The sequence below is a fragment of the Dasypus novemcinctus genome, chromosome 2 (genome assembly GCF_030445035.2).
Source record: "Dasypus novemcinctus isolate mDasNov1 chromosome 2, mDasNov1.1.hap2, whole genome shotgun sequence".
Lineage (NCBI taxonomy): Eukaryota > Metazoa > Chordata > Mammalia > Cingulata > Dasypodidae > Dasypus > Dasypus novemcinctus.
The window spans coordinates 133,877,464-133,889,821 of NC_080674.1; the positions used below are offsets into that span (position 1 = coordinate 133,877,464).

The 12,358-nt window shown below is 40.7% G+C and overlaps 1 protein-coding gene and 1 pseudogene across 3 annotated transcripts in view; one reads left to right on the plus strand and one right to left on the minus strand.

The window, feature by feature from the left end:
* Positions 1-12,358, plus strand: part of MEGF10 (multiple EGF like domains 10) — a 421,346-nt gene that overhangs the window by 138,162 nt on the left and 270,826 nt on the right. Inside the window, exon 1 of one of the 3 annotated variants that reach the window (XM_071209743.1) lies at positions 3,464-3,683. The exons of 1 other annotated variant lie outside the window; for it this stretch is intronic. The gene's annotated coding sequence lies outside the window, so the exon portion shown is untranslated. Of the gene's footprint in view, positions 1-3,463; positions 3,684-12,358 lie in introns of those variants that run through there. One more of the 3 variants, XM_071209736.1, reaches the window with a different exon arrangement.
* Positions 9,683-10,681, minus strand: LOC101418810 (thioredoxin domain-containing protein 15 pseudogene; annotated as a pseudogene).

Here is a 12,358-nt window from a genome sequence, read left to right on the forward strand (position 1 = left end):
TTGTGCTTTTTCCTCCCCATAAAAGAAACACTGAGATTTCAACTGGTGTTGAAATAAACCAAATGCTTAGGTGATTTTTGAGTTATACCACTCTATTCACCTAGCCCTTTTTAGTTCTGACCTATTTAGTTTGACCCATTTCAGAATTTAGAATTCTTTGTTCCACATACTTACTTTTGCTCTTTATCTTTCCTCTACATTTTCTTCTTAGCCCATGTGGCAGACATGGAGCTGCATTGCTCAGAATCCTCTTTAAGAAAGGACTCCTGGGAAGCGGACTTGGCCCAATGGATAGGGCATCTGCCTACCATATGGGAGGTCCACGGTTCAAACCCCAGGCCTCCTTGACCCATGTGGAGCTGGCCCACGCACAGTACTGATGCACGTGAGGAGTGCCCTGCCATGCACGGTGTCCCCTGTATAGGGGAGCCCCACACACAAGGAGTGCATCCCATAAGGAGAGCTGCCCAGCAAGAAAGAAAGCACAGCCTGCCCAGGAGTGGCGCTGCACACACGGAGAGCTGACACAACAAGACGCAACAAAAAGAAACACAGATTCCCGGTGCCGCTGATAAGGATAAAGGCAGTCACAGAAGAACACACAGTGAATGGACACGGAGAGCAGACAACTAGGGGTGGTGGGAAGGGAAGAGAAACAAATGAAAAAAAAAAAAAAGAGTCCCTGTCAGGTTGTGTGTGTAGGGATGGGGGTGAGCTGACAGCTTTCTGCTGTTGACTTCTTGAGGTTTGCTTGAGATTTTGAGCTTGGATCAAGTTCTTTTCAAGCCTGCCCAAGACCTGGCCATTTCCACCCAGTGTGGAGTCATCTAATGGGCCCTTTTTTCTCAGAGCTTCTCTGTTAGTCTGGCATCATGATCTGATATTTCCCCCTGCCCAATTCCACTTTCTCCTTTTCTTCTCACAAATGTTATTTCTCTTAGCCTGTTCTACTCCTAACTCTTTCTCAGCCTCGGCTTACCAGAAGTCCCAACTAACACAGCCCACTGTTTAAGTGAGAGCTCCTGCTCAACCTAATTCAAGTTACTGACCCCTAACTGGTGCTTGGTTAGACCTGGCCTAGTACTCCCTAGACACGAATGACCAGGAAAGTGATTAATTGTATATGTCATTCAATAAACAAGTGCATATTTTGTAACTATAGTGTACTCAATCTTCATAAGAGAAATCATCTGTTCTCAGTGTCTGAGATGAAGGAATGTGGCAAATTTATATATCATGTGTCTATTTAGCCTTTGATTCCAATGGCGAATTGTTTGCTGGAGTTTAAATTTAGCAATTACATACTACGTTTTAGGACCATTGGCTGTTACCTATGTAATTATAGTGTTGTATCCTAGTGAGGAAAAAACAAATGTCACAAAAATAAGAACGGACTAGTTATGCGTATGGTGAAAAAATAGTGACCATGAATCAGTAACGTAATACTGAAGTTCAAAAAGTAAATCAATTATTGAATATAGAACAATAAACATAGAGTAAAAAACTCAGGTTATTTTGCTAGTTTATTACTATTACACAGAATCCCGAGTCTTGGTTTTAATTTCAAATAGGGAGATAGGGAGTGTCAATATGGTTTAATGTGATAGGCTCTCAGTAAATCCCTTCCCAATCCCCATCTCAATATATCACTACATTGAAGGATTTGGCATTTTGAAGGTGGTGGAGGGAATGGTAAAATGTGAACTCAGGCAGTCCCCTAGAAGCACAGTCCTGTGTGGTATGCTTCCTGGGTGTGTGTAGCTGTCAGTGTCAAGGAGATGAAAAGAATCAAAGGGGAATGAGATCTTTGGATATCTGGGAAGGGGGAAATGACTAAAAGATGGGGGAGACTGACAAGGGAAGAAGTAAAAGGCAAATCCAATTTTGAAGGAATGTTTTAAAATAGATCATTCTTTTCCCCGTGGAGATGGCTCTCTTGTCTGTCTGCTCATTGTCTGCTCGCTGTTCCTGCTTATTGTCTCTGCTTGTTGTGTCCTCTCATTGTCTTTATTCGTTGTGCCCACTCATTGTCTGCTCATCTTCTTTAGGAGCTATCGGGAATTCAACCCGGGACCTCCCATGTGTGAGGTGGGCCCTCAACTGCTCGAGTCACATCTGCTCCCTTCTAATTTTTTTAAAAAAGATTTATTTATTTATTTATTTCTCTCCCCTCCCTCCCCCTGCCTTGGTTGTCTGTTCTCTGTGTCTATTTGCTGTGTCTTCTTCTTTGGTCTGCTTCTGTTGTTGTCAGTGGCGTGAGAATTTGTGTTTCTTTTTGTTGCATCATCTTGTTGTGTCAGCTCTCCGTGTGCGCGGCACCATTCCTGGGCAGGCTGCACTTTCTTTTGCGTTGGGTGGCTCTTCTTACGGGGTGCACTCCTTGCGTGTGGGGCTCCCCTACGGGGGGACACCCCTGCGTGGCACGGCACTCCTTGCGTGCATCAGCACTGCACATGGGCCAGCTCCACACAGGTCAAGGAGGCCCAGGGTTTGAACCGCGGACCTCCCATGTGGTAGACAGATGTCCTAGCCACTGGGCCAAGACAACTTCCCTCCTAATTTTGATTAGTGCAGATTTGGGATATCACAGCCTAAGAGTCATAGAAAACTCATAGAGAGACTAAAAGTAGTTCATAAAGCCGAGGGATGGACAATAATATCTGTGTGGTGAACAGAAAGGTTGAAAAATATATTATTAGTCAAAGAAAAGAAGTTAACTACCAAAGAAATCATGAACTATTCTCCAGAAAATGGGTTTTGCGTGATACAGAAAGAATATAGGTTATATCCAAAGTTGAATTTCTCTTCAACAAAGGTTGACATTATAAATTAAAGGGAGGTTTGAAACTCACATCCTTTGAAAACAGCTCCAGTGTGGTCCTGCATGATGATGAGAGACTAAAAAACAACCCCTTTTTAAAAACCCTTTCAGCCTTATGATTCTCTGATTTATGAAAAAATTTCATCTTTACATTTTCTACTTCACCTCAGTTCTGGTGTGCATACAGCAAAGGTCTGAGTGTGTGGTTTCCTGATAACTAGCCTAGAAACCCACCCAAGCACACAAATGCTGAGGTGACTCTGTCACCCGTGGAGCAGCTAAAATGACATCAATAAATCATAAAATATGCCCAAGAGGGCATTATAAATCATTTAGAGTTGCTATTAATATTTTAGACATGCTCAGTTTTAGCAGTTGTGTTAAATTTCAGTGTTTGCATTCAATTTTAATTCAGTACTTGCTAATTGAAATATGAGGCTGTTAAAAATGATCTGAGATTATTTTTTGCTAATCATTTAAGGATTAAATAGAATAAGAGAACTAATCACTGCTAGCTTTATTTTCTCCAGAATTCCTGCCTGGCACCTTGCACACTGGTTCTCTTAGAGCATGGTGGGGTAGGGTGATAACCCTGGTTTCCTTGGTGAGAAGGAGCGTTCGGGTGCTTTCCCACTAATCCTTCTTCCTGGCTGTGGAATGCTTGCTATTCTGGAATATAGTAGTGTGGTGGCTGGTAGGGCATCATTTTGTCTTGGTTTGGCCAGGACTTTTCCAGTGCTAGTACCAAAAGTCTTGCATCCCAGGAAACACCTCACTCTGGGCAAACTGGGAAAGTTGGTCACCTGGCTCAGCCCAAAGTCCAAAAGAATTCTGTGTGGCAGATCTTGCATCAAGAAAAATGGTGAGTTTCAGCACATTAATCTTTGGTGCCTTCTAACTTTCTGTGACCTGCAGGCCACCCTCATGTGGCTTTATGCTCTCGTTGGTCAGGTCATCCTGCTGAACTGCCCTACTGGGGGAGTTCACTTTCTTAATGTTGTTGAAAGTGTTCCAAGATACTAATAAAAGCTACTCTTATTGAGGATCTGCTATGTGCTTGGCAGTGTGCTAAGTGTTTTATGTTGCAATATCACAGATCTTAACAAAAGCCTTGTGTGTGTGTGTGTGTTATTACTTCCACTTTATTCCAAAGGAAATTTAGGCTCAGAAAGGTTAAGAAATTAGGCAAAGATCTCACAGCTGGCTTTCCAATATTTAGGACTTCAATATATGAATCTCTGTTAGATGCTAATATGTTTGTGATAACTCATACTTCATGGGTTATGGCTTACTAGCTCTTTCTAGAATACTCATTTCTTTTAAGGCGACCAGTGCTCAACTGGAATATAGTCACACAGACCAACTGGCTCAACTTTTCCCAGGGATGGAGAACAGGAAAGACTATATCTGCTGGGACTCTTGTTTGTGAGTGACACAAGCTAGACACCAGTTGGCCTAGGGAGAAGAGGGTGTTTATTGGCTCAAATAAATGAGAAGTATAAGGGTATATATTTCAGGTATGGCTGCTTCAGGTACTGAAACAGCTTCCTCAGGACACTAAGTCTCCAGTTCTCAGTTCTACTTTCCTTTGTGTCGGCTGAATTCTAGGCAGCCTCTCCCCTCATGGTGACTCCCAGGAGCTTCTGACTTAGAGCCTCTTGGCTTACTAACTTCAGGGAAATCCCAGAATTTAAGTCATGAGTCTGTCTCTGAACCAATCACTGTGGCAAGTGAGATAATTCATCATTGTCCAACCCTGAGTCACATATTCACATTTGGATTTGGAGAGGGGGTACAGTCTCATCTGAATTATGTGCAAGTGGGAGGAGGTGCTTCATCAAAGGGAAATTATGGATTGTTACCTGAAGAAATGAGGAGAATGGATTCTGAGCAAGGAAAAACTACAGATGTCCATTTGAAGTAGCTATTTAAATTGAGTTGACTTGAAGATGAAATGGGAAAATGTAAAAGCATTTTATAAACTAAAAAATACTGTGCAATTTTTAAAAATGCCCTCCTTTTGTTAATTGATGCACTACTCTACTCAGAGTTTACAAATGAAAGGCTTTGAAAACCTGCACTTTGATTTGATTAGTACAGCATTCAATATAATCCCATGCAAATAAAGCCAGCCCAGCCTAACTGGGAAAGCACAACTGTGGAGTATCCTTTTTGCTTTGTCCCTAGGAAGGAGAAAACCTTGGAGGGATTCAGGAGAGGGAAGGGGGACAGGCCAGCCCTAGCTTTCAGGAAGAATCTAAGGTCAATTAAATATGCCTTTTCTCTTTCAAATATAATATGTTATTAAAAAAGGGTAAATATTGATTTTCTTAACACAAATGAAGTTCATATACAATTTAACCTAGCTGTAATGTGGCAAGTCTGTCACATAAGCATCAACTTTGAACAGTTGCTACTTAACCTAATTTTAGTTTTTCCTGTTTCTTAGAGAGAACTTTTGTTTTCTCCTCAATATTTCTACTGCTGAGAAACCCATCAGTTACTCCCATGACTCACAGATTTGCTGGTGGGAGGTCAAATACCAGGAAGGGAATTTCTCTCCAATTTTATTAGCTTTATGAAATGCCTCAGGAAAAAAGGTAAGAAATGCCCATGTATCTGAAGCATGGGAACAGAGTGTCTTCTGCTCACTCTACCTGCCCAGAATCTCTTTTGGCCAAGAAGAAAAAAAAATCCATATGCTGCATGTTCACCTAATAGGAGAAAGTATTTGTGCAAAGCATGTCCATACTTCTTCCTTTCGAATCTCATTTTTTCATTTTCCTTCACATTAGTTGCTTATCTCCATTGAGAACGTGCTTTAATTAAAACTAGAAAATTTAGAAATGGAAAAATCTGGCTCCCAGAAAGATATATAAAGAAAAGCACATGAATATATATAATAATTATAACTTCTATTGATATTTTCTTATTATAAAGAAAGGCATGCTCATTAAAAATTAAAACAAAAGAAGCAAGTAAAAAGATGTAAAAAATCACACATATTCAACTCTCAGGTGTTATACCACTGTGAACATTGTGGGCCTATTCTACCAGTCATTTTTGGGAGGGGGTTGTCTTGCATTTGCATATTGTTTCCTTCGGTAAAATGGGATCATGTTGTTACACCCATTTATAATCTACTTCCCGGCCCCCCCCACACATAATAGTCTATTTCTTAAAGGAAGTAGGTCATATATTTTCCTTTTTCTTAAATATTACTTTGAAATATTCTTTAACAGAAAGAACAGCAATGGCTAAACACAAATGTATAGAGATTTTTCTCCTTGCATTAAAATATTGCTGTCCCTGTCAAGAGAGATGTTTGTATTTTAATATTGCAGTTCTGTAGATAATGCTTTAGCATAAGGATATAAATCTAACAATTGGTACTGTGGGGAGTTTTATTTTGAAATATTTTCAAACTTAGAAAAATAATGCAAACCTCAGACAGAGAACTCCAAAATATTCCTATCTGCCCAGACTCCTAGATCACCAATTTTAACATTTTGCTACATTTGCCTATATTTTAGCTATCTATTGATCATCATCATTTTATTGATCTAAATAAGCCTTCTATCCATCTATCTATGTATCTGTCTATTTAGCAATCCATTTTCTGAACACTTGAGTGTAGGTTGTATATATCATGCTCCTTGAACACTTAACACTCCATGTACATTCCCTAAGAACAAGGATATTCGCTTATGTATCCACCTTAAGTGAAATTATCAAGTTCAAGAAATTTAACATTGATATAAAGCTTATAGTCTATATTCCTTTTTTTCCCCCATGTCCCAATAATGTCCTTTGAGTCTACTCTCCTCCCTTGTTAGATCCTGTTCAGGATCATGTACTGTCTTTAATTGTCATTATCTTTTTAATTGCTTTTTTAAAAAAATTGTGGGAACATATATACAAAATAAAGTTTTCCATTTCAGCCCCTCCCAAACACCATTCAATAGGATTAATCACATTCACTATGTGGCAGAACTCTCAACTTCTTCCATTATTAAAAATTTCTCATCTCCCCAAACAGAAACCCTACACACATTTTGCATTAACTTTCCATCCTCCTGCCACCCCCACCCCTAGCAACCTGTACTCTAATTTCTGTCTCTATGAGCTTTCATATTCTCTAATATTTTCTTTGTAGTTATCATGGAGCTTAAATTTAACATCCTAAATTTGTAACAATCTCTTTTGTTTGACACCAATTTAACTTCAATAGTGTGTACACACATGTTCCTATACCCCTCCACCATTTTAAAAGAGTCCTATCATTGTTTATGTCATGACCGAGAGAGCATCCATTTGCCCAGAGAGTGAACCCGCTCTAAAGAGAATCATCTCGCTTCCTCCCACTCGAGCATTTGTAAAGGGGAGGAATCAGACTCAATATCTACTCTAAGTGGCATTGATTAAACATCTCCCTGAATATGCTTTACATATTGTATCGATGCCAACTGTACCCTTGAACATAATGCATGACTGGTATAGCCACAATTACATTTTAAAGAGTATGGCTCCTCTATTCAATTTCTGTGGCACACAGTAATGTTATAGTTGTGAAAGGAACAAAGGGACACCCACTATTGGTGTATTTCTGTTACTTGTGTTTTTCTGAGCATTCTTTGATGAACACATATTTTTCCTATGTCAGTGTTGTCATATGGTGGAAAATGGCATTTCACCAGCTGGACAGCATTATCCTATTTTAGAATTGAGGGGAATATGATGTTTAACTTGGGTAAAGTGATGCCAGAGAGGATGTTTTGGGGAAGGAAAGTTGCTGAGAAGTCACAGTGGAAATACCAGATATTGTTGGGTTTAAACTGGGCCAAAAGGCTAATGAGTTGTTAAGAACCAGGGGAAGAACCTGGATTTTTTTTAGTATGTAAATTTCTTTAGGCCGTCCCAGGTTCAATGTGCTGTGATTGAACCTGGGACCACTTACATGCAAAGTAGGCGCTCAACCACTGAGCTACATTTGGCTCTGCTGGATTTTTAAAAAATCAGGCTGGATGGTGGAGTAGGAACCACAGGGCCCTCAGGGAAGAATTGAGTATTCCTTTATATGCCAGGCAATTGCTTATGGTATCTCATGGGTTGCACAGGTCACAGCAAATCAGGGTCAGAGGTCCAGGCAAAGTGTCAAGAGGCAGACATCAGCAACAGGTTCAAGTCCACTCCATTCAAAGAGCTCCAGGTGTGTTTATTGCTGGTTTCTATGGTGAGTCTCAAATGGAGCTGGCAGCAGGAAACTGAGAGGTGAGCAAACAGCTAACTAAATATTGCTTGCCTGGAAGATCCAAATTGAGAACTAAAGATAAATCCTAACATCAACCCCTAGCACATCCAACCAGTTCCTAGAAGAAATAAAGATAAATGATGCCAAAAGTATGGAAGCATGGGCAAGCTGGAAATATTTTAGTAATGGCTGTGGTTGCAGCAAGGGTGGAATGTTTGATGATTTTTGGGTAGTGGTAGGAGGTGAGGCTGAAAAGGCAGTTGGGGGACCCCATGGAGGAATTTGAATGTATTCTGTGGGTAATGGGAAAACTGTTGATAGGGGAAAGCAGGGGTGTGACAAGATCAGTCTTGCTTTTTCAGATAGATCACTCTAGATCACTCTGGCAGGAATGTGAAGGATTAGAAAGCTGGGGAGTCCAATAGAAGGCAATTGGACTCATTAGAATAGGGATTCTTAATAAGGGGTCCATGGGCTTGAATTGAAATTAAACAACAACACATTATTCTTGTGGGGATTTGCTGGCGCAGGTGTGTTAAAGTGATTAAATAATACATAGTATAGCGTGGCCTTAATAAGGGGCCCATGGTTTTCACCTGACTGGCAAAGGAGTCTGTGAAACAAAAAAGGTTAACAACTTCTGCATTAGAAGGCCATGGCAATAAAAACAAAAGGACAAGGATACTTGTTACACTGTTCTTTACAGGGACACAACACTTAAAACTACAACCTAAATAACAACAATAGGAATGGAGCCATGCTGATGTGAAGAAGAAAAAAAAAAAGCCATTCTCTGTGTATGGTGACATGGAATATTCTTCTAAATACATCAAGTGAAAAGAGCCAGGTGTAGAACAGTATGCATACCATGCTACTATATGAATAAAATGTAAGGAAAAAAAAATGTGTTTTATATGCATAAAACGTGGTATCAGGCTTGGCTTTGGGCAGAGCTATGCAGTCCCAGTCGGATGGGAAAGGGGCTTACACAATTCACTGTATACCCTTTTGCATTGTTTGAACTTTTAAACTTTTTCCATGTGCAAGAATTGCCATTCTTTTTTTTTTTGTATCTGTCTCTTTTATTTCTCCATCAACAAAGTCAGTGAGTAGCAATTGCTACTTGTGAACTCACACTTGTTCATTCTCGTAACTCTTCCCCTAGCAGAGCATATTCCTGCTTATGGAATCTGAAAGAGAAATTGCAAAAAATCTCCAGAAAATAAAAATTCTTAGACATATGGAGAAACAAGAATTTTCTAAAACTATAATCTAAAGTCCCATATCTGCCTTCTATATAGCAAGCATATTATCATTCTACTCACTGTTCCACCAGAATATATCTTCACTTATTAAAGTGGGTACTCTCTTAAAACACTGTATTGTGTTCAAATAGTAAAAACAAGAACAGTAAATACTATGAATATTGCATTTACTTATTACTATACTAGTTAAAACACAAGTTATAATTTTACACATTCAGTAGTTGAATAAATGCATGAGTCTTAATCTAAGTGAAGCTGCAAGTCAACACCTCACTGAAGAAAATTATGAAATCACAGCATTAAAGATTAAAATTCCTCCTTGTAACTTCTCCTTTCAGTCCATCACTACTCTGTATGTTCCTGCTCTTTTCCTAGAATTAGCCATCAAATACCCTCAGTTCGAATGGTAGCATACATAATAAAACTAATTAAAAAGAATAAAGAAAATAAAAGCAACCAGTCCACATTTTTTATCAAAGTGCTGGGAAGCGGGCCTATTTGGTCATCTTGAATCACAACAACATTTTTCTTGGCTTCTATACCCATCTGATTAAAAAATGAAGATTTTCAGAGTTTCCAATGTTTGGGCTAAGATTAAGTCTAGTCACTGGTTTAGTTCCTTGAAATAACAAAATATTAGTAACAGCTAGGGTACCAAACCCAGTAGAAAGGCTGCTGTGGTGAGATGCGTCCAGTGCCAAAAAACGAAGAGCTGAAATGCCCAGGGCAGAGAATTAAAATGAGGGGCTAAACTGGCAGAAAATTGGCACCAAAGGGTGTTAAAAAGGACTGTAGTACAGTTACTGTCATCAGGGTTTAGAAAGTCCATGAGGTCCTGTGACATTTAAAATTTCAGAGTGAGATTTTTTAATCCCAGTGCATCTCTCTCCTCACAGTTCACCTCTGGGGATGTCAGAGTGTCAGTGTTATTGGAGACCTGTCGGCGCTAGGTCGGGTTCTGCCACTTCTGGTTCGGGGCCAATACTCCTCTATCAGGGAAGTTCGCTCCGTTGCTGTCCAGAAGAAGAGGCTTTCTCTGATTTTGCACCTCGAGTCCTCCTCCCCTCCAGCCCCGGAGGTGCCATCGCTGGGCTCTGATCTCACTTTGTCCTCAGCTTCCCCCGGAATCGCAGACATCACGGCGTGTTTTTCAGCAGTGTCCGGTGCCAGCACTGCACTGCCCTCCTCTGCTGACGTGAGCTGGCCCATCGGGCCGGGCGGGGGCTCCTCCTCTCTCAGGTACACAGGCCTGACTTGGAGAGCGTGAGCAGGCTGCTGTCGCACCACAAGTGACCTTCCCTCCGCAGCCTCCGGGGCTGCGGGCGGGAGGCCCGAGCTCCCACAGCAGTACCTGCCACCAGCTACCTCCCGGGTAGATCGGTAATCTAATCTTTCCAGAAGTATTTCGCGCCACTAAAACAAAATACAAGTTATTTTCTTTTAAAAAATACTTTTAGTTTTAAAAATATATGTTCTATGACGAGAGGCACACTTCCAACTTGTCGAAGGCCGGGTGGGAAGAGCCCGGGGGTGCGGGGTGGGCCGCCGCCATTGCGGCGCCTGGCGGCCGCCGCGGGCGCCATCTTGGATCCCGAATGGCCGTTCTTTAAACGTCGTTTTTGAGCTTTCCGAAATAGCCTATACCACAGAAGAGTTTTTAGAATTCTGTGGTTCCAAGACATGGGTTTCCTTGAAATCAAATTCCTTAGTCTCAGCTACTAGAGATTCCTAGTTAGTGTACAGCAGCCTGAACCACCGTCTTGGTAGCTCTAGCTTCTCGGTTCTGTCCCGGGTTTTTTTCTCTGGCTCGGGTCGGCGATGGCGCACGGAAACAGGAGATCAGAGGAGCCTCCCCTCCTTAACTGAGAATTGTCTGCCACGACTTAGAACTCTACCTTCTCTTTTCCTCAGTCACAACAAGCCAGTTTTATGGAGGAAAGCATAGGTAATAAGTTTTAGGTGGCACCATGTTTTGGATGCCAATATTTGATGAATACTACAAATTTTATTCTAAAAATGGTTGTTATGACAACAGCAGTGAACACAGAATTTCATGTTGACATGGAGGAAAAATTGCCAAGGCTGGCTCTTTGATGGTTTTCACATTTTTAACTTACGGGCATAATGTGTAAATATAAAACCCAGGTGGTTATTCGTGAGTCTGCCTTTTGTCCAAGGTACTTAAGGTTTTTTCATGTTTTCTTTTAAGGTTTTGAAGAAAAAAATCCCAGAACTCTTTGGTATTGATTTTTTAGCCTCCTTGAAGCATCCAGAATTGTTTTTTTCTTCTTCTTTCTTTTCTTTTCCCTTTCAAATCCAGGAAAACAAGCTTTTTCTTAATATAGTTTATTCACACATCATTAAGCTTATTTGCCATATTACACAACACTAGGCTTTGCAGTCATGGCTTTCTCTCATCAAGAGAATGAAACAATTATTCAGAGCCTACTAGAATAAGGGATTTTGCACAGTTCTGGAAATGAGCACCACCAGAGATTTCGCTAAAACCCCTGATTTTATTAAAGTTCACAATGGAGGATGGAAGGTGGAGGGATAGAAATAATTGAAGAAAATGTGGCATTGGTGTGGAGAAAGCGGCCATGGTGGCTGCTGGGGGTAGGGAATGGGAAGAAGAGATGTGATGTAGGGGCGTTTTCAGGACTTGGAGTTGTCCTGGGTAACGCTGCAGGGACAGTTACCGGACATTGTATGTCCTCCCATGGCCCACTGGGTGGACTGTGGGAGAGTGTGGGCTATGGTGTGGACCACTGACCACGAGGTGCAGCGGTGCTCAGAGATGTATTCACCAAATGCAATGAATGTCTCATGATGATGGAGGAGAATGTTGCTATGGGGAGAGAAGTGGGTTAGGGGAGTGGGGGGTATATGGGAACCTCATTTTTTTTAATGTAACATTAAAAAAATAAAGACAAAAAAAATTCATACAAACCCAGATGATCCAAAAAAAAAAAAAAAAAAAGAGAGAGAGAGAGGAAAAAAAAAGAAATTAAGTGAATTATA